The sequence below is a fragment of the Pristiophorus japonicus genome, chromosome 3 (genome assembly GCF_044704955.1).
Source record: "Pristiophorus japonicus isolate sPriJap1 chromosome 3, sPriJap1.hap1, whole genome shotgun sequence".
Classification (NCBI taxonomy): domain Eukaryota; kingdom Metazoa; phylum Chordata; class Chondrichthyes; family Pristiophoridae; genus Pristiophorus; species Pristiophorus japonicus.
Genome location: NC_091979.1, coordinates 94196193 through 94219956, shown reverse-complemented (window position 1 = coordinate 94219956; position 23764 = coordinate 94196193).

Sequence of the window (23764 nt, the reverse complement as noted above, 5' to 3'; positions counted from 1 at the left end):
GGAACTTCCCAATGCCTGGTTCGAACAGCGAGGGGAACTTGTTTCAGACCTGGGCACACGAAGTGTTGTCAGCGGAAGAGAGCACTCGGACGTTGTCCCAGTTCCAGCGTGCCTTTCCCAGCCAGCTCCTGCCGAGCAGCGTGGGACCATCGCCCGGTACCACCCAGAGTGGTAGCTTGTGCACCGCTCCATCGTAGGAGACCTTTACAGTAGCACTGCCAATTACGGGAATCAGTTCCTTTGTGTACGTTCTCAGTTTAGTATGAATGGGAGCCAGGACTGGCTTTGAGGCCTTGCTGCACCACAATTTATCGAAAGTCTTTTTGCTCATAATAGACTGGATTGACACCGGGAGTCCATTTAATTCAACCTTCAGCATTATTGGGGCCACTTTGTGGTAAATGTGTGCACCCCATATACCTCTGCCTCCTCGGTCTGAGGCTCTGGTTCGTCATGATCTGCCATGGATCTGTCCTCCTCTGCAACATGGTGGTTTGCAGGATTAGCAGGGTTTGCAGTTCGCCTGCACAATCATTGGAGGTGTCCCATGTTCCACAGCCCTTGCAAATGTACCCTTTGAAGCAGCATGAATAGAAATGATGATCACTCCCGTAGCGCCAACAAGGTGTTAATGGCCTTGCATTCATCACCCTTGATGGTGGACTCTGAGACATCTGCGGACGTGCAGCTGCAGGCAAGTGGGGCCTGCCCTGTACATTGCGATTTGAAAACAACATCACTTTATTCACAGCACTTGTAGCAGCACTTGTGTGCTGAAAGATTTGCTTAGTATTGTCACAAGTGGCAATGAATGCCTGGGCTATCGCTATGGCTTTACTCAAGGTTGGGGTCTCTACAGTCAAAAGTTTGCGAAGTATCACTTCATGGCCAATGCCAAGTACGAAGTCGTCCCTGAGCATGTGCTCCAAATGTCCTTCAAATTCGCAATGTCCTGCAAGGCGTCTCAGCTCGGCGACATAGCTCGCCACTTCCTGGCCTTCAGGCCTTTTGTAGGTGTAGAACCGGTACCTCACCATCAGAACGCTTTCCTTCGGGTTCAGATGCTCCCGGAGCAGTGTGCACAAATCATCGTACCATTTCTGTGGATTTTTCTGGAGCAAGCAGATTTTTCATGAGGCCATATATTGGTGCCCCGCAGATGGTGAGGACAATTGCCCTTTGTTTAGCAGCGTTCGCTTCTCCTTGCAGCTCGTTGACCACGAAGTATTGGTCGAGTCGCTCCACGAAGGTTTCCCAATCATCTCCCTCCGAAAATTTCTCCAGGATGCCCACTGTTCTCTGCATCGTTGGGTTTATCATCTGTATCTCGTCGCCAGTTGTAGTGTATGAATAAAGAGTCTGACAAGCTACTGTGAGCTCAAAGTAAAGTGTGACTTTAGTGTTTTATTGCAGATTTCCAGAGTGCCTCTCCAGCCTGTGAGGCCTCCTTAAGTATCAGTGCTCCAAAGGGATTGTGGGATCCCTTGGCACTCCAGGGGATGAGCCCTCTGGTGGCTTCACAAGGTATATACAGGTTTACATATATAACACTCCGAATCCTGTGTTTTTGCATCAGGTCTCCCTTTCGCCCTCCTTTGACGTCTGACAGGTGTGGCTTGCTGCGACACACTGGGATCCGCAGCCTCAGACGTCACACCTAGAAATGTCCCATCGCTTGATTCATTCAGGAAAGGTCTTTGAATCCTCGAGGGGTTCAGCATCTCCAAATCCAGGGTGACCATCTCGTTGTTGACGTCTTCTTGCTGCCCATCATTCTCCTGATTTTTAATATCTGGAGTGGTGGTTTCCTGAACATGCTCTTCCTCACCTTCAGATGCACCTTCTTCTTGCGCGCTGGTGACACCATCTTCTGCAAAGATGAAAATGGAACCTTTTAAGAGAAGGTCCTTCTGAACACACAAAAACAGATGAATCACATTTACAGATGTTATTGCAGTGCATAAATATAAATATATTTAAAAACCTAAATAAATCTAAATATAAGTTATTACTTACAGTCACTGCTTGTCCGAGGTCCTGCCACTTCTTTTTCAGCTGCGCACTGGTTCTCAGGGTGATGGACATTCCATTATACTCGACTACGACCTGGTCCCAAACTTTTGCGAGTACAGCGGATTAAAGTTTCTTTTTACCGAAGCGCCCCTTGTTCTCAAGAACATCCCATTTACTCTCAATTAAGTCTGCCTGGGGCTCAATTTCTTCCGCGAGAAATCTCTTGGCCCTTACAGCTTCCCCTTCTCTGCGCCCTTCCCTTGCAGCCATGTTGTGATTGAAGCCGTATTTCCTACCTGTAAATCCACCTCTGCAACCAATGGATTCTCAATTGTGATCCACACAGTCCCCACATGGCTGATTTTTTTTTTTGTACTGCGCATGCGCAGATTTTTAAATTTTTAAAATTTATTTTCTGCGCATGCGCAATGCATTGGTTGTTTTTTCAGTTTAAAAAAAATGTTTTTAGCGCATGTGCTGTGCATTTCAGGTGCATGCTCTAAGCCCCGCCTCGCGAGATCGACTCGGGTAGCACCAGCGCGACAAGATGCATGTGTTTGCAGAAAACTTGGGATTTTTTTTTCAGCGCAGAGGGTCCACAAAGAAACGTGTGTCCAGATCAGTGTACGCCATTATTTTTACTTCAGGAAAATTGGGACTATAGTACTATAACTGTCCAATAGCACAGATGGTCCACCCAACACCACTAATAATTTCCACACAATTATGGTTAAATATTAAAAAGAAACCTATACAGTATTCCCAGAAACAGACAGCTCACCTCAGGACAACCTTTGTCTTTTCCAGGTTGTTCTTGTTCCACTTTTCCTGGCTTCTTACAGATGCTCCATATATTTTCCTCACAGTCTTTAACTTTCCACTGGCCACTCTTTTAATTAAAATGTTTTGAAAATTACTGTTTTAATTCAAAGACATAATGCAAATAAAAAAAAGTAACCAAACACTACTGCAGCACAATGTTTTCTGAACTTCTAATTATCTATTTGCAAACATTTAGCTGCATAAAACTCACCAGATGGTTTGTTTGCTCTGGTCCAAGAGTGGTGTAACAATTTTACATATGCAATTATCATATTGACTAAAAAATATTAACAAGTGGATGCTGCAGATGAAAATTCACAAGTGGATGTAAAGACAAGACAATTTAATAGTTAGGTATTCAATATTGTTTCACTACTTTAAAGGCACTATATAAATCCCAGTTGTACATTCAGAAACACTATGCCATATTATGGTAGAGTAATGTGACGTTTTTTTATTTACACCACATACCAAAGAAGCAGTACTACCTTGGTCCATTAATATAAGAAACTGCATACACGGTTTTGAAAATTAAGCAGCATGATATCAAATGCAAAGCCACTAGTTCCAACAACTAACAACAGTTTTCCAATGAACATTGTGAAATGTTCTTGTTTGAAATACATAGGTACATGGGTAGTCAGATAAGATTTTGAACTCTTATCTATAGTAATGAGCTAAAAAGATTGGATGACAAGAATAACCAGCTGGCTTGCAAATGTACAGCTCAGGGATAAGTACAAGAACTGGTCATTATAGACAGATTAAAATTTACCTCAAGCATTGAACTAGAAAAAGCCATTGAGTCGATTAACACACTCTTTCGTCAGACTATTTATAATCTATCCCATCACTGGGTTTACCCTATTAATTAATCTCCTGAAAGAAAGTTCCACATGAACACTCCTTCATCCCTAAAGACAATAAACAGATCTCCAGAATAGCTAAACACCTCTGATTCATTGGTTTCCACAGACAAGACCTGTGCTGGTGGGATTGGAGACTTGGAATGGTTTTGATAAGAGCAACAGGAATCTTTGAACAAGAGGAACTGAAACCTGTTGGTGCTCATATATATTGGTAGCAGATCACAAACCAAAGCAGAACAGAATGGTTAGTTACAACAAGTCTACTCCTGTGAGAGTTATAAATAAGTAATTGTTTTTCAATACAGTTGATATTCAGAAGACAACTTCTCTATTCATCTCAATTACTTTGTAATAAATCTGTTCTATTTATGACAACTTTTTCATGAACTTAAATCCATTCTTACAATTCAGTTAAGTCGATGTTTTTCTAATGTAAAAATCACCTACATTGCTGGACATTTACAACAAAATATTAGATTTTTTTTTAAAGCTGTAAAAGTGTTTGAGAATATTTGAGATTTCTGAATCACGTACAGTATTAGTTAGATTTAACAGAAGAGATATTATTTCTAAAGCAGCACCCACATGGTTTGTGGCTAGACAGTAAAACGGCAATTCAAGAAAGCAGTGAAATATTAGTAAATATATTTACAATCCTCTGTGATGACACACAGTGTTCTGTGGTGTTATATGGAACATTTGGTTCATTCTTATGCCAGTAAGTGAATGTCACAGGAGATCCTTCTGACCATGCAAACACAGCTGGTGTTCTGTTATTGGCAAGTCCAATCCAAACTTCTGGTACAGTTTCTGGCAAAAAGGGATTATATATATTTAGTTAGAAGAGAACATGAAATAATTTTCTCAGTACATAACTGGCAGCTCCTTCTTCACTCTCCATTTTAATATTCATGGAAACAATGTCAAAATGATGAACAGATTTACTGTTCAATAGGTTTATCCGATACATGTCCATTACATTTTTGTGTCAATGAAAGATTATTTACAAAACTGCCTAAAAGCTTGCCAACCAATCAGTACACCAAAAGTTTTACTGCTAGAAACTTTGTTAACATAAATCACTTACCAGGTACTAAAAAAATCACAAAAGTTAATACGTTAAGATACAAAACATTCATTGAACTTGCATCACTTCAAGTGTACTCCACCTGATTTGCACTCAGGCAGGAGGCAGGGTAGAATTGGCTGCAAGAAATGCATATGTATTGGAGGACTCGCAATCTCAAAATTCTGCAAAAAAAAAATTGCGGAAGAGAAAAAGTAGAAAATAATGATAATTTCAGCCTGTGACACCAATGTGTTTGAGAGAATTATGCTCTTTGTACCAAAGCTCAAGGATTTGTCAGCTAATTATCTGCAGAACTACATAGATAGGTCTGGAGGTGTCCTGCCATACAACTCCCAGAGAGTTTGGCCTATTGTCTGCTCCAAATTGCACAGCTTTGCTATCCAGAGGGACAACCCATCGAGCCACCTGTAAAGACGACATGCAGGCAGAGGAGTATGCACGACAGGATGACACTGCAGATAATGAGGAAGTGCAAGGCCCCACCTATCCTGCTAGCTTGCGCGGTTATCAAATACTCATCAAACACTACATAAAGACACCTGCCATTAACTACTGGGTTCACCCTGGTGCAACCATCAAGTGCCTGTCTTAAGTCTTCTTTTATCTACTCCTGCGAGGTGCCCCTCAAATGGCTCCAGTTTGTGATGTAGATGGCTGTTCAGTATCCAATGAAGGAACTCAAGATGGCCGTGGCCAGTAACCTTGAGGAACTCGGACCTGAGTAGGCCTGGCTGAGATAGTCTGGCCCAGCTGCCTTTGTGGCACCGAGACTGGCTCAGGATGAGGAGATTGCAGGGAAACAGGCATGCCATCATCCTGAGAAGACAACATGCACCACCCATCGTGCCATTGCCACTCGTATGGGGCGGCACCTCAGCACTCCTACTACTCTGTGGGAGAGCAGACTGTAGGAGAGCTTTGACATCTTGGAAGCCCCCATCAATGCTTTCATTCAAGCTTAGCCTGTCTGGCCTCAGTATATGCATTCTTGATGCTAGAAACTTCTGCTTAACAGGCCCAATCACAGCCTGCATTGAGGTCACCATACAATCCTTGCTAGAAACATAGAAAGTAGGTGCAGGAGTAGGCCATTCGGCCCTTTGAGCCTGCACCACCATTCAATATGATCATGGCTGATCATGCAACTTCAGTACCCCATTCCTGCTTGCTCTCCATGCCCCTTGATCCCTTTAGCCGTAAGGGCCACATTTAACTCCCTTTTGAATATATCTAATGAACTGGCCTCAACAACTTTCTGTGGTAGAGAATTCCACAGGTTCACAATTCTCTGAGTGAAGAAGTTTCTCCTCATCTCAGTCATAAATGGCTTACCCCTTATCCTTAGACTGTGACCCCTGGTTCTGGACTTACCCGACATCGGGAACATTCTTCCTGCATCTAACCTGTCCAATCCCGTCAAAATTTTATATGTTTCTATGAGATCCCCTCTCATTCTTCTAAATTCCAGTGAATATAAGCCTAGTTGATCCAGTCTATCTTCATATGTCAGTCCTGCCATCCCGGGAATCAGTCTGGTGAACCTTCGCTGCATTCCTTCTATAGCAAGAATGTCCTTCCTCAGATTAGGAGACCAAAACTGCACACAATAGACTGAAGTAACTCGTTGCCATTCCCAAGTGCCATACACAGTTTGGAAGTAGACTCCTCCACACTCCCTACCATGTTGTGCAGCCCCCATGATAGGCAGTTCACTGCACCTACAAATTGCTGGTACTCAGCTAATACTCATCATTTGAAAACTGGGCCGTGGAAGTTATCACCTCCCCTTTCAGAGGTGCAGGCCACGAGCAACTTGTGATGTTCCCACCTAAAACCCCTTCCTCCAAAGGGTGATATCAATTACCAACACAATTCATGGTGACAGCTCACCCATCAAATTTAAACAAGGTACGAACCTGAAAAGGGGTTGTGTCTTGTGCCGATGTCATCTGGCAAGCGACGCGAACGCTCTGCCCATCATTTTGCAACCATTTTGGGTGCAAGTGGATATTCTCCCATGTTCTCAATAGCAACATAAACTCCCCAATTGTTCACTATCCAGTGTGGAACTGAGCCACAGAAATCAAGAATGTTCCAACTTTGTTGAATTTGCCTATCTCAATTAGGGTGCCAGAAACGGGAGGTAAAATTCAGACACAGTTTGCACCCGATTGCTCCCCAGTGACTCCTGCTGATAAGTGTGTGCACACGCGCATGCGTAGATGTCACAGGAGGACAGGGTCAGGCTCGGCTCTGATGTCATCAATAATTGAATAATTGTGTTTGTCACCATCACAGATGAGGACGTACCACTTGGACAAGATATCAGAGGAGGTTCATGGAATTAACTTCAATATGAATCAGCTTCTTGAGGAGAGGAAGGCAGACACGATAGTAGAAAATTAAACTGTGAAATTAAAGAAAAAATATCTTCCACAACTCAATTTTACAAAAAATCGTGCATAAGCTCTCACTTCCCATCAACAAATCTTCATTTCTGTTGTCACAATTTCTTAGTGCTTTTACGTTAGCATTCACCATTAAAACTGCTGACGTAAACATTTTATACTAGCATTTCTCCTGTAAATAGAAGTCTATCTTGGTTTTCTGATAAACCAACTGAATAACTTAATTTTTTTTTTAAACTGAATAACTTAAAATACTTCATGAAAAAAAATTCCCACCTTTTTCCCCTTAGTAACTAAAATTTCTGGTGTCTGAGATAAGGTTTTAAACCATTCATGTGGTGGTAATGGGTGGGGTTAAGTCCATCATTTTAAGTCTCATGTTAGGTAGCATGATCAAATTTAAAAATTGTTTCATATTATAAAATCATCTGGCTTACCAAGTTGGGCTGTCAATATAAGTTAACAGAACGAGCCTGACCAGGGCATTGTGGGAGATTAGGGGCAGGAAGGGGGAAAAAAATCTAATGAGACTATAAGACAGCTGACAATTTTCAAGAACTATGAAGGTATAGCAGAAGCACACACAGGAAACGATCCATGACTCTTCCAAATACTATAATGCAGAAGGGATTTAACCTTATGCTGGAACAATACAAACAAAGAAAACACCAAAGCGGCAACCTAGAGTCCTGACTAAAAACCTGCTGGCCAACAAAAGGGCTGATTTATGAAGCAGATTAGTGTTGAAGGGACTGATCCATCAGTATTATGTTATACTTATCTCCACTACTTCACTCCATGATCCTACTTCAATATGAATCATAGAATGATGCAGCATATAAGGAGGCCATTTAGACCATTGTGCCTATGCCGGCTCTTTGGTCGAGTTATCCAACTAAACCCAACCCCTGCTCTTTCCCCAAAGCCCTGAAAATTTTCTCCCTTCAAGTATTTATCTAATTCCCTTTTGAAAGTTATTATTGAATCTGCTTCCACCAACCTTTCAGGCAGTGCATTCCAGATCACAACTCACTGTAATTTTTTTTCTGTTATGTCACCTCTGTTTTTTTTGCTGATCACTTTAAATCTGTGACCTCTGGTTACTGACCCTAGAAACAGTTTCTCCTTATGTAGACTACCAAACCATTTATGATTTTGAACACTTCTATCAAATCTCCTTTTAACCTTCTCTGCTCTAAGGAGAACAACCCCAGCTGCTTCGAGCTCTCCACATAACTGAAGCCCCTCATCCCTGGTACCATTCTCGTAAATCTCTTCTGCAGCCTCTCTAAGGCGTGGTATACCGAATTGAACACAATACACCAAGCTGAGGCCGAACCAGTGTTTTATAAAGGTTTAGCATAATTTCCTTGCTTGAGTACTTAAACATAGCAACATAGACCCCAAGTTTCCACATGATTTGCTCCTGATTTTTAGGAGCAACTGGTGGAGAACGGAGTATCTTAGAAATCGCAATTCTCCACATTTAAGTTTTCTGCAGTTCTAGTCATGTAGAACAGTTTCACTTTGGAACAGAATTTTTTTTTCAAAAGGGGGCGTGTCCAGCCACTGACGCCTGATTTGAAAGTTTCCACAGTGAAAACGTACTCCAAACTAACTTAGAATGGAGCAAGTGAAGATTTTTGTAGGCCTGAAAAAACCTTGTCTACACATTAAAAAATCAGGCGCAGGTTACAAATTAGGCGTCCGGAACGAGGTCCATGGGGGGGGGGGGAGGGAAGTAATTACATTCTACAATAAATCCTTAGTTATACTTATACAAATATTATACAAATAATTCGAACCTGAATAAAAATTTATAAGCAAAGAAAAGATTAAATAAACCATGTTCCTACCTGTGTGAAAGTGCTTCAGGCAGGGAGAAGGCTGCAGGAAGCCTCACAAGTTGAGGCAGCCGTTCCCGATGGCAGGGGGGTGGGGGGGGGGGGAGGCAGTGAGGAAGCAGCTGTTCCTGACGGCAGGGGGGGGGGGAGGCAGCCGTTCCCGACGGCGGGGGGGGGGAGGAGGCAGTGAGGGCCCGACCGACGGCAGCGGGGGGGAGGCAGGGAGGAGGCAGCCATTCCCGACGGCAGGGGGGGGGGGGGGGGAAGGAGGCAGTGCGGGCCCGACCGACGGCAGCAGGGGGGAGGCAGGGAGGAGGCAGCCATTCCCGACGGCAGGGGGGGGGGGGGGGGGAGGCAGCCGTTCCCGACGGCGGGGGGGGGGGGGAGGAGGCAGTGAGGGCCCGACCGACGGCAGCGGGGGGGAGGCAGGGAGGAGGCAGTGAGGGCCCGACCGACGGCAGCAGGGGGGGAGGCAGTGAGAAGGCTGCAGGAAGCCTCAGAAGTTGAGGCAGCCATTCCTGACGGCAGCGGGGGGTGGGGGGGGGGGGGGGGGGGGGAGGCCCCCCTGCCGTCGGTCGGGCCCGTCGGGAAACGGCTGCCTCAACTTCTGAGGCTTCCTGCAGCCTTCTCACTGCTGCAAGAAGCCTCAGTGCTGATCATGGAAGGGCAATGTGGTTTTATTAAAAAATGTTAAAAATGGAACAGCTACAAAGAACTACAAAAATGGCCGAGTGCCAATGTTTCCTTCACACTGCGCGTGCGCGAACGCTCCAACGCGCACGCGCAGGGTTGCCGGCACGAAAAAAACTCATTTAAATGGTACCCGCCCCCTCCTACTTACAAAATCGGCGTGAGTGGTAGGCTCCGCCCCCTGGGCGTCGCGCCAAGCTGACATCGAGCTGCAAAGCGCCCGAGAATAGCGCGTTTTTTTTCAGGCGCCGTTTTCGGCGCGAAAAACGGGCTCCCAGCTCAGTGGGGCGCTTGTTTTGCCGCGTGTGGAAACTTGGGGCCATAGAAATTAGATGCAGGAACAGGCCATTTGACCCTTGGAGCCTGCACTGCCATTCAAGAAAATTATGGCTAATCATTCAACCTAAGTACCCCTTTCCTGCTTTCTCTTCATACACCTTGATCCCTTTGGCCGTAAGGGCCATATCTAACTCCCTTTTGAATATATCTAGCGAACTGGCCTCAACAACTTTCTGCGGTAGAGAATTCCACAAGTTAACCACTCTCTGAGTGAAGAAGTTTCTCCTCATCTCGGTCCTAAATGGCTTACCCCTTATCCTTAGACTGTGACCCCCTGGTTCTGGAACTCCCCAGCAATGGGAAAATTCTTCCTGCCTCTAATCCCGTCCAATTGCGTCAGAATTTTTTATGTTTCTAGGAGATCCCCTCTCATCCTTCTAAACTCCAGTGGATACAAGTCCAGTTGATCCAGTCTCTCCTCATATGTCAGTCCTGCCATCCCAGGAATCAGTCTGGTGAACCTTCGCTGTACTCCCTCAATAGCAAGAACATCCTTCCTCAGATTAGGAGATCAAAACTGAACACAACATTCTAGGTGCGGCCTCACCAATGCTCTGTACAACTGCAGTAAGACCTCCCTGCTCCTATCCTCAATTCCTCAAGCTGTGAAGGCCAACATGCCATTTGCCTTCTTCACTGCCTGCTGTACCTGCATGCCAACCTTCAATGACTGATGTACCATGACACTCAGGTCTCGTTGCACCTCCCCTTTTCCTAATCTGTCACCATTCAGATATTCTGTCTTCCTGTTTTTGCCACCGAAATGGATAACCTCACATTTATCCACCTTATACTGAATCTGCCCATCATTTGCCCACTCATCTAACCTGTCCAAGTCACCCTGCAGCCTATTAGCATCCTCCTCACAGCTCACATCGCTACCCAGCTTAGTGTCATCTGCAAACGTGGAGATATTACATTCAATTCCTTCATCTAAATCATTGATGTATGTATATTGTAAATAGCTGGGGTCCCAGCACTGAACCCTGCGGCACCCCACTGGTCACTGCCTGCCATTATTCCTACTCTCGGCTTCCAGTCTGCCAACCAGTTTTCTATACACGTCAATACATTACCCCCAATACCATGTGCTTTAATTTTGCACACTAATCTCTTGTCAAAAGCTTTTTGAAAGTCCAAATACACCACATCCACTGGTTCTCCCTTGTCCACTCTACTAGTTACATCCTCAAAAAATTCTAGAAGATTTTTCAAGCATGATTTCCCTTTCCTAAATCCATGCTGACTTGGACTGATCCTGTCACTGCTTTCCAAATGCGCTGCTATTTCATCTTTAATAATTGATTCCAACATTTTCCCCACCACCGATGTCAGGCTAACCGGTCTATAATACTTTGTTTTCTCTCTCCCTCCTTTTTAAAAAAGTGGTGTTACATTAAGCTACCCTCCAATTCATAGGAACTGATCCAGAGTCAATAGAATGTTGGAAAATGATGACCAATGCACCCCTATTTCTAGGGCCATTTCCTTAAGTACTCTGGGATGCAGCCTGGGGATTTATCGGCCTTCAATCCCATCAATTTCCCTAACACAATTTCCTGACTAATAAGGATTTCCTTCAGTTCCTCCTTTTCGCTAGACCCTCGAACCCCTAGTAATTCCCGAAGGTTATTTGTGTCTTCCTTAGTGAAGACAGAGCCAAAGTATTTGTTCAATTGGTCTGCCATTTCTTTGTTCTCCATTATAAATTCACCTGATTCTGACTACAAAGGACCTACGTTGGTCTTCACTAATTTTTTTCTCTTCACATATCTATAGAAGCTTTTGCAGTCAGTTTTTATGTTCCCTACAAGTTTCCCCTTATACTCTATTTTCCCCCTCCTAATTAGACCCTTTGTCCTCCTCTGCTGAATTCTAAATTTCTCCCAGTCCTCAGATTTGCTGCTTTTTCTGGCCAATTTATATGCCTCTTCCTTGGATTTAACACTATCCCTAATTTCCCTTGTTAGCCACGGTTGAGCTACCTTCCCCATTTTACTTTTACAGGGATGTACAATTGTTGAAGTTCATCCATGTGATCTATAAATGTCTGCAATTGCCTATACACTGTCAACCCTTCAAGTATCATTTGCCAGTCTATCCTAGCCAATTCACGTCTCATACCATCGAAGTTACCTTTCCTTAAGTTCAGGACCCTAGTCTCTGAATTAACACTGCCACTCTCCATCTTACTCTATGGCTCTGCTAACAAGTTACACCACTTGTGCTCAGTCAGGGATCGGAGTGCCCATAGATCAGCAGAAGGGCAGACCTTATGGTAACAAGTAGATGCTGAACAACTTGAGAGATGGCATCCTGAATTATTTGATAACTGGTTGCCATCGTTCTCTATAAGTAGTTCCCCAACACCTGAAAGCCAGTGGTCAAAGCATCCACTTTGGTCTGGGGGAACCATATGCTTCAGGAAACACTGAAATGTATTCAATCATTCCCATATATTGGCAGAGAAGATGGCACGGGACTTCGCTGCGACATTGGTCATCTATCTCAGGTCCTATGAGGTGGTCCTTATTGCCTTTATGCAAGGATGATACTCATCCAGCAACATTCTTTTTAAGAGCACAACCTCAGATATCTGTCTGCAAACCCCGGAGTGCGGAGCTGACTTCTGTGGAACCTCTGCCCCCACTTTACATAAGAACATAAGAAATCGGAGCAGGAAACGGCCATCTGGCTGATCCGATCATGGACTCAGGTCCACTTTCTTGCCCGCTCTCCATAATCCCTTATCGTATAAGAATTTGTCGATTTCTGTCTTAAATTTATTCAATGTCCCAGCTTCCACATCTCTCTCTGAGGCAGCGAATTCCACAGATCCACAACCCTCTGAGAAGAAAGAATTTCTCCTCATCTCAGTTATAAATGGGCGGCCCTATATTCTCAGATTATGCCCTCTAGTTCTGGACTCCCCTATCAGTGGAACCATCCTCTCCGCATCCACCTTGTCAAGCCCCTTTATAATCTTATATGTTTCGAAAAGATCACCTCTCATTCTTCTGAATTCCAATGAGTAGAGGCCCAACCTACTCAACCTTTCCTTATCAGACAACCCCCTTATCTCCGGAATCAAACTTGTGAACCTTCTCTGAACTGCCTCCAAAGTATATCCTTTCGTAAATATGGAAACCAAAACTGCACGCAGTATTTCAGTTGTGGCCTCACCATTACCCTGTATAAGTGTAGCAAGACTTCCCTGCTTTTATAATCCATCCCCTTTGCAATAAAGGTCAAGATTCCAATGGCCCTCCTGATCACTTGCTGTACCTGCATAGTAACCTTTAGTGTTTCATGCACGAGTACCCCCAAGTCCCGCTGTACTGCAGCACTTTGCAATCTTTTTCGATTTAAATAATAACTTGCCCTTCGATTTTTTTCTGCCAAAGTGCATGACCTCACACTTTCCAACATTATACTCCATCTTCCAAATTTTTGCCCACTTAGTCTGTCTATGTCCTTTTGCAGATTTTTTTGTGTCCTCCTCACACATTGCTTTTCCTCCCATCTTTGTATCGTCAGCAAACTTGGCTACGTTACACTCAGTCCCTTCTTCCAAGTCGTTAATATAGATTGTAAATAGTTGGGGTCCCAGCATTGATCCCTGCGGCACCCCACGAGTTACTGATTGCCAACCCAAGAATGGACCATTTATCCCTACTCTCTGTTTTCTGTTCATTAGCCAATCCTCTATCCATGCTTCTATATTACCTCCAATCCCGTGATCTTTTATCTCGTGCAGTAACCTTTTATGTGGCACCTTGTCAAATGCCTTCTGGAAGTCCAAATACACCACCTCCACTGGTTCCTCTTTATCCACCCTGTTCGTTACATCCTCAAAAAATTCTAGCAAATTTGTCAAACTTGACTTCCCCTTTGTCAATCCATGCTGACTCTGCTGGACCAAATTTTGCTTTTCCAAATGTCCAACTACTGCTTCTTTAATAATGGACTCCAACATCTTCCCAACCACTGATGTTAGGCTAACTGGTCCATAGTTTCCTGCTTTTTGCCTGCTTTTTCCTCCTTTTTTTTTTTAAAATAGGTGCATTACATTTGCAGTTTTCCAATCTGCTGGGACCCCATCAGAATCCAGAGAATTTTGGTAAGTTACAACCAATGCATCCACTATCCCTGCCGCTACTTCTCTTAAGACGCTAAAATGCAAGCCATCAGGTCCAGGGGATTTATCCGCCTTTCATCCATTATCTTACTGAGTACCACCTCCTTAGTTATTGTGATTGTTTTAAGTTCCTCCCCCTCTATAGCCCCTTGACTATCCACTGTTGGAATATTATTAATGTCCTCTACCGTAAAGACTGATACAAAATATTTATTCAGAGTTTCTGCCATCTCCATGTTCCCCATTACTAATTCCTCTAAGGGACCAACATTTACTCTAGCCACTTTTTTCCTTTTTATATACCTATAGAAACTCTTACTATCTGTTTTTATATTTCGTGCTATTTACTTTCATAGTCTATCTTCCCTTTCTTAATCATTTTTTTTAGTCATTCTTTGTTGGCTTTTAAATGCTTCCCAATCTTCTGTCCTCCCACTAGTTTTGGCCACATTGTATGCCCTTGTTTTTAATTGGATACCGTCCTTTATTTCTTTCGTTAGCCACGGATGGCTATCTTTTCTCTTACGCCCTTTTCTCCTCCCTGGAATATATTTTTGTTGAGAGTTGTGAAATAGCTCCTTAAATGTACACCACTGTTCATCACCATGCTATACTTTAATCTATTTTCCCAGTCCACTTTAGCCAACTCAGCCCTCATACCTTCATAGTCTCCTTTATTTAAGCTTAGTACGCTGGTTAGAAATCCAACTTTCTCACCCTCCATCTGAGTTTGAAATTCAATCATGCTATGATCACTCATTACGAGGGGATCCTTTACTAGGAGATTGTTTATTAATCCTGTCTCATTACACAGGACCAGATCTAAGATAGCATGCCCCCTGGTTGGTTCCGTTACATACTGTTCAAGGAAACCGTCCCTTATGCTCTCTATGAACTCTTCCTCAAGGCTACCCTGACCAATTTGATTTGTCCAATCAATATGGAGGTTAAACTCACCCATGACTATTGCTGTTCCCTTTTTACAAGCACCCACTATTTCCTGGTTTATTCCGACCAACAAAGTTGCTACTGTTAGGGGGCCTATAAACTTTCAGCTCTCTGACTCTATTGGCAGAGTGAGGGTAATGAATGAAGAATTGTCAATAAGAAATAAAGAGCAGGTAGATTACCTTGGCTGCTCTAGTGAGGTAATTAAATGTATTCCTGTATTGTAAAGGAGACATAGGGTTCAAACATTTAGCAGTCATTTCCACAGCCACCTCTTTCCTCAAAATGTGTGCCATGTGTTTCTGGCCTTGACCCCAAATATCCCATCCATCCAAAGTTAGGTCAAGAAATCCAGATTTAATTCAGTCCTCATTTTTCTGTTATACAATCTGTCCTTATTTTGATATACTACTTTGATTTTATATTATTTATAGTTAATTGCAAAACTTATGGCAATTTGGAAAGCAATGATGTAGAATTGGTTGGAGCTTAGAAGTTTCTCTGCAATACAGGCTGCGGAGCTGTGAGATGCAAAACTAAAAAGTGTCATCAGTAGTGCAACAAAGTCACATAGGCAATTTTACATTTCAAATGTGGACATAGACTCTTATACTGGAAAATGTTGATGCAGAAGTATTCGAAAAGGAAGGTAGTTATCTAAATATGCATATTCAGCTCATTTCAAATGTAAGTGATAGAATTATAGAATGATATATAGCACATGAGGCCATTTGGCCCATTGTGCCTGTGCTGGCTCTTTAGTAGAGCTATCCATTAAGTCCCACGTCCCTGCTCTTTTCCCATAGCCATGTAATTTTTTTCTCTTTTGCAAGTTACTACTGAATCTGCTTCCACCACCCTTTCAGGCAGTGGATTCCAAATCACAACAACTCACTGCATAAAAAAATATTTTCTCATGACGCTCCTGTTTTTTTTGCCAATCGACTTAAATCTGTGTGCATTGGTTACTGACCCTCCTGTCATTGGAAACAGTTCTTCCTTATTTACTTTATCAAAACCTTTCATGATTTTGAACATCTCTATCAAATCTCCCCTTAACCTTCTCTACTGTAAGAACCCCACCTTCACTAGTCTCTCCACATTACTAAAGTCCCTCATTGCTGGTACCATTCTAGGAAATCTCTTCTGCACCCTCTGCAAGGCCTTGACATCCTTCCTAAAGTGTGGTGCCCAGAATTGAACACAATACTCCATCTAAGGCCTCATCAGTGGTTTAAAGATTGAGCATAACTTTCTTGCCTTTGTACACTTTTCCTCTATTAATAAAGCCAAGGATCCCATATGCTTTCAAAGCTTGCAGATGACACGAAACTCAAAAGGTAGTAAACAATGAGGAGGATAGTAACAAACTTTAGGAGGACATAAACAGACTAATGAAATAGGCAGATATAAAGATACATGACACCGCAGGTTTCTCTATCCCTGCACCCCTTTTAAAATTCTACCATTTAGTTTATATTGCCTCTCCTCATTCTTGGTACCAAAATGTATCACTTCACACTTCCCTGCGTTTAAATTTCATCTGTCATATGTCTGCCCATTTTACCAGTCTGTCTATGTCCTCATGAAGTCTGTCACTGCCCTCCTCATTGTTTACTACATTTCCAAGAACTTTGAAAAAAATCAACCATTCACCATCACTGCCAGTTTTCTGTCCCTTAGTCAATGTTATATCTATGCTGCCGCTGTCCCTTTAATCCCGTGGACTTTAATTTTGTTAATAAGTCTATTATGTGGTACTTTATCCAACACCTTTTGAAAGTCCACATACACAACATCAACCGCACTACCCAGATCCAGCCTCTCCATGACTTCATCAAAGAGCTCAATCAATTCATCACACAATATGAGTGCGTACTCACCATTTTTAAATTGATTGATGAGAACAGCCACATCTGCCAATGAATGCATACTAAATAGTTCACTTCCATTTAAGTGACAGGACACCAGAGCATCCTTCCAGTTCAAATCTTCTTTATTCATTTTGTAGCAGAAGCCACTGTGGGAATGCCAGCCAGATTCACAGTGTGTAGTCCTATACTGCCAGAATTCTGTCATTCATGCCAATAGTAAAAGAAAAAAAGACTTGCATTTGTATAATGCTCTTCACAATCACAAGACGTCCCAAAGCGCAACATCTAATTAAGTACTTTTTGAAGTGTAGTCACTGTTGTTATGGTGGAAACGTGGCAGCCAATTTTCACACAGCAGGGTCCCACAAGCACCAATGTGATAATGACCAGATTTTAGATGTTGGTTGAGGGATAAATATTGGCCAGGACACCAGGGAGAATTCCGCTGCTCTTCTTTGAAATAGTGCCATGGGATGGTTTACATCTACCTGAGGGAAGACGGGGCCTCAGTTTAACGTCACATCCAAAAGATGATGCCTCCAACAGTGCAGCACTTCCTCAATACTTTACTGGCAGGTAAGCCTTATATTGTGGTCAAGTCCCTGGGGTGGGACTTGAACCCACAACCTTCAGACTCGGAGGCAAGAGTGCCACGGCTGAGTAATGAATTGTTTTAAAACCACAAACATATTCTACTGTTAGGATTAAATGGTAGAAGCAAAAAGCACAGAACCTTCACAAATAAGAAATCCCATGTTAGCAAGTTATCAAAGTGAATTCAATTAATGCAGTAATTTGTGCACTTGAATCAGAAAGTGACTGTTAAAGCTGCCAGTTTGTTGTAAAATACCAACTGGAAGAGAAGAACCTGGTCTGGCTTACATGCGACTCCAGTCTCACACCAAGTGCTTGCCCCTTAAATGTCCTCAGGGCAACCAGGATCAGTAATAAATATTGCCTTATCCACATCCCACGAACAAACTTTAAAAATGGCACAAAGCTCATTTATTTTGAAGCTGCATATTTAGCTTTCCTCATGACTCACAAGCTAAATGGACCATGCAGTTTCACAATGAGCTGAAGGACCAGGAAGATCACAAATTCAAATTATGGTTGTGCTGCATTAGCTGATTTCTGCCAGGGCAGCAGTGGGAAAGCTACAATTCAACTCAGCGTTCCAAAGCCAAGGTAAATAAAACTTTTACTATTACAGGCTTTCTGGTCCTGGATTGCTAATCAGCAATTCCTGCTGGAAGTGTATGTACATAGACACTGGATGAATGGATGGATAGGCCGTTATGATGGCTTCTAGAGTTGAAGAAATAACTGATATTCACTCTCCAGACTTTCACATGAAGACTGGCTACTAGGTAAAAATGCTGGAAGGTCATGTCATCCATATAAATGTACTACAATAATGCTTTATCCAATCTTGTACATATAAGAAAGAAATAGAAAGAAGAAAAGTTCAGAAAAATCCTAATTTACCAAATGGTTCCACTTTTCTTGTAGAGTTAATCATTTTTTTACAAATATAAGGCAGGGCTGTCTCGCATACAAAGCTACTCCAACGGTAATCCAATTTAGAACTGAGCATCCCACAATGGTACGCCCCCAGTAATGAGCCCTGAGGCTGATCTACATAGAACATAAAATTGAAAGACTTAAATTAGTGCTTTCTCTCTACATTGATGCGATTGATATTTAAATCTATTCCTAATGGTCTGATTTTGTATTCATATTCAGTTTTATACCATTTGTCTGAAAAATAAATGGTGAGAAAAGAATGGTAGCTTGTGGTAACTCACGGCAACCCTAGGTTCAACATTCTATCAATAGAAAATTCTGTCCATGATTTGATTACGTAGAATTGGATTCTGAACGGGTCGGGGGTTGGGGGGGGGGGGGGGGGCGGTATTACACAAGTATGTGGTTTTCTTTTCTGAGGAGGTCTCCAAGGAGGACTCACACAGATCTTTTGCAAAAGATTGAAGCTTTCCAACACCGTTCCCAATCTTGAACACATAATTTGCTGAAACTGGTGAAGGATGACCATAACGGACTGGAGAGGAAGGCTCCTTCTTCAACACTAATGTTTTCTCACTCTCCCAAATCTTCTATAGCTGCAGTTATGGAAAAGTCCACTGAGTATAAATCCAAAATCAAAGCTCTGAATTTGATAAAATCAAGTTAATAATAAAGTCACGGGATAGCTGAACACTTTCATGAAAACATGAGCCAAAACAGTTTCCTGAATACCTGTGTCCCAATTCACAAAGCTCAAAGGTTCTCCATCTGACCACTGCCACCCAGCAACTTCATCCAAATGATTTAGGCCTATCCATGCCAGAATTCCAACATATTGCAAATGCTCTGTAACAAAAGTTCGCAGTAGTGTGAAATTTCACAACTAGTTATTACTGTACTGCATTGAAGATTTATCCCCAGTGCCATTTCCTTTAATAGTATGATGAAGCACACATTAAGCAAAAATATGCAATAAACTAAATTATTATACAGTACCGCATCAAATAGTATTTCTTTTAGTTTGCACACCGCATTAGCACAGTAACAAATTATTTTTCCTGGAAGAAAATTAAAGCACAAGAATAATGATGGGTGTCTGTGTTATAAAAGCAAATTATTACTCTACCAACTGAGTGTTTAATCATTGGAATAGTGCAAGCGATTTCTAGGAGTTATGTTATTCCTGGGTATGTTCAAACTCCAACCTACTGGCCATAACGATGATGTGAATGCAATCATTTTCTTTGTTTTTAATTGGAGCCATTTAGATTCTGGTTTGCACAACTGGAGCAATTTTCTATGCTGTATTTTTCAGCTAGATATCAATGCTACTTATGTTAATGTGATGAAAAACAACATTTGGTTTGCATTGAGTGTGGCAGGATCTCGAAACTGGAGCAAATATATTTAGTGGGAATTTATTTTCCAATGCAAGACACTTCCTAAGGCCAATTAAAGGGTATTTATTGCCCATCTGACATTAGACCTCTCACCCCTCGCTCCACCCCACTGGTGGTCACTCATTCAATCTTGGCATTCCTGTCCACTGCAATTCTTCCATTTTCAGTTATGTGAACTGTCAATGTGAAAAGCAGAGAACTTTGTCCCAGCTTGGTTAATACAGTTAAAGTGCACCATCACCCTGGAAAATGAACTTTCATGCCATTTACAAGATGTATTGTGCAGTGATGCAATTCATTATCCAATGACATTCTGTCATTGACTGTGCTCTAAAAATAAAATTGAAGGTTTTAAAAAGTTCATTCTTGGGATTTAGGTGCCACTGGTATTTATTGCCCACCTCTATTTGGCCTGGAGAAGCTGGTACTAGGCTGCCTTCTTGAACTGCTGAAGTCCCTATGGTGAAGGTACTTCCATAATACTTTTAAGTAGGGAGCTGTAGGATTTTGATCCAGCAGATACATGTCCAAACCAGGATGGTGTGTGACTTGGAGGTAAACCTGGAACTGATGGTGTTCCCATGCATCTGCTGTCCTTGTCCTTCTAGGTGGTGGATTTGTGGGTTTGAGAAGTGCTGCCAAAGAAGCCTTAGTGAGTTGCTGCAGTGCATCCTGTAGATAATATACACTGCAGCCACAGCACCATGGTGGATAGGGTGGATGAATTCTATTTGTTGACAAAAACCTTCCTGGTTCCGTCTTGAAACCCATTAAGGATTTTTGTTCCACCACAAATGCTGGTAATCTGTTCCACATACTTACCACTGCTGTCACTCACTTCACTGTTAACATTCCAACCATTCCCCCACTGGTGAGTGGCAAGAGGCCAGATCACTTCACCTCACTGGTTCCTCCCTACCCACCTCCCTCTATTCCTGTCTGTTTTTGTCAGAGTCTTTGTTTGCTTTCAAAATTCAACTTAGTTGCTTTATAAAAAACGAATGAGGAAATACATTCTCCGTGTCTCATAGTTTTAAGCAATTAGCATTTATCTTTTTCCAATTGTCAACAAACACTGCTGATTTAATCAGTTGGCTTCAAAATTCAACTATTTTTAAATTGAAGTAATAATAGCATGAATAAGACACTCGCTCTCACACACAAGCTATTTATGGATAAGGAAGGCCATTTGAGCCACATTATTTCATCCAGAATTATCCTCAAGGCTCCCTTGATGAGAATATTTATGAGAAAAAGTATTTTTTAAATGTCATTCCTATTATGCTTATGGGGATTCAGTACGTAAATGGAATCCCCATAAGCATAATGGGAATCCCCCTTAGTGATTGGTTGGGCCGGCATACGCCTGCAGGCCCAGGACTACAAGAGTCCAAAGATACAGAGGCACCAGGTCGGTGCATACTTTTCTTGTGGATCGGAGGCATTCGCTTGCGGGAAGCCTCCGACCGCAACTTCAGGTCACTTACCATTTATATAAGGCGAGCGATGTTTTCTTTTAAGATGGCTGAGGTAAAGTTGATTTTTTTTGTGGTGAATTACAGCAGTTGGTCTGGTGCCAGCACTTTAACAAGGTTACATTTTGTCCATAAAAATAAAAAAACAATGTTCTTCACACAGAAACAGCTAAAGAGGAGCGGCGTTTATCAGTGCTGACAATAAAGACAAGTTACAAACACAGCTGAACAAAAAAACTTTTATAAACTGGGTGTCTGTGACAAATTTACAATTTCCTCAGATTAAAATCAGAGCATTCCATGTTTATAAACTTACTGTTGATGTATTCCTGTTCCTCAAGATCTCTGATGGTCAGCAAGTCTCCTCCTTGTGCCTGACATGAAGCACGGGCCTCATTCCAAGAGTGAAGAGCCAGAAGATTAAACTGGTAGCAAGTTTGTGAAACTGGATCCTTCTCCCAAACCATATCACATCCTGGATCTGTAAAAAGCATAACAAAAACCATTAATTGTTCGAAGTTAGAAATTTTAAACTGATAATGATGCACAGGTATCTTAAACTCTTACCTAAGTTTGGGCAAAACCCCCATATTTCATCAACATCATAATTGCTGGTAGTTGCACACCAAAGGAGCTTATCTTCTCTCCCTTCATCAGTACACTCATGGTACCATTTATTATTATATTTAAATGGCAGAGCACAAGGCATCCCACGGGAGTTTCCCAGTACAGTATGAATTTCTGAAAAATAAAACATTACAGAAATTACTTTTATTCAATTACCTATCAATTCTGCATTATTGGTAAAAGTTCCGTTATTCTCAACGCCAATGTCAAAAGCTGTAACATTAAAGATGGCACAGTTCGACCACACAGTGACATATTAGCCTGCAGTGAATCCAACCATAGGGTAATTTCCACGTATATTTCCAGTTTTCCACACAAGGTAACAGATAGTGTTGACCAAAAAAATAACTTTTCTCCTTTGGATCATGAAACTATGGGCCTTGCACAGGAGCAATAAACAGTAGTTACAGCTGATGGCATTGTATGATGTATCTTGCAGGTGATATTATCACTATAGCATGTTCTCCTACTAAGTATTCTTACAGGCTGAAAGATTTCATCTACAAAACTAAACTCTTCAAATTTTAAGAATGGATCATGTGAATAAATTCAGCTTAGACTGGTCAGAGCACTTGAGGTGATTTTCATTAAAGATGAGGCTTTGTACAATGGAATCAGAAGTCTCCAGAAGTTCTTTAGAAGGTTTCAAGTGTTTTTTTAAATTTTACAAAATTAATTGAAAGGTTTCGGATGTTGGAAAGAAAGATGATTTTTTTTACATCAAGGTTGTCAGATCATAGGCAGTCCCTCGGGATCGAGGAAGACTTGCTTCCACTCTTAGCATGAGTTCTTAGGTGGCTGAACAGTCCAATACGAGAACCACAGTTTCTGTTACAGGTGGGACAGATAGTCGTTGAGGGAAAGGGTAGGCAGGGAGCCTGTTTTGCCGCATGCTCCTTCCGCTGCCTGCGCTTGATTTCTGCATGCTCTTGGCGACGATACTCGAGGAGCTCAGCGCCCTCCCGAATGCACTTCCTCCACTTAGGGCGGTCTATGGCCAAGGACTCCCGGGTGTCAGTGGGGATGTTGCACTTTATCAGGGAGGCTTTGAGGGTATCCTTGTAACGTTTCCTCTGGCCGCCTTTGGCTCATTTGCCGTGGACGGATTCCGAGTAGAGCGCTTGCTTTGGGAGTCTCGTGTCTGGCATGCGAACTATGTGGCCTGCCCAGCAGAGCTGATCAAGTGTGGTCAGTGCTTCAATGCTGGGGATGTTGGCCTGGACGAGGACGCTAATGTTTGTGCGTCTGTCCTCCCAGGGGATTTGCAGGACCTTGCGGAGACATCGCCGGTGGTATTTCTCCAGCGACTTGAGGTGTCTACTGTACATGGTCCACATCTCTGAGCCATACAGGAGGGCGAGTATTACTACGGCCTTGTAGACCATGAGCTTGGTGACAGTTTTGAGGGACTGATCTTCAAATACTCTTTTCCTCAGGCGGCCGAAGACTGCACTGGCGCGTTGGAGGCAGTGTTGGTTCTCATCATCAATGCCTGCTCTTGTTGATAGGAGGCTCCCGAGATAGGGGAAGTGGTCCACGTTGTCCAGGGCCACGCCGTGGATCTTCATGTTTGGGGGGGCAGTGCTGTGCGGCGAGGACAGGCTGGTGTAGGACTTTTGTCTTACTAATGTTTAGCATAAGGCCCATGCTTTCATATGCCTCGGTAAATACATCGACTATGTCCTGGAGTTCAGCCTGTG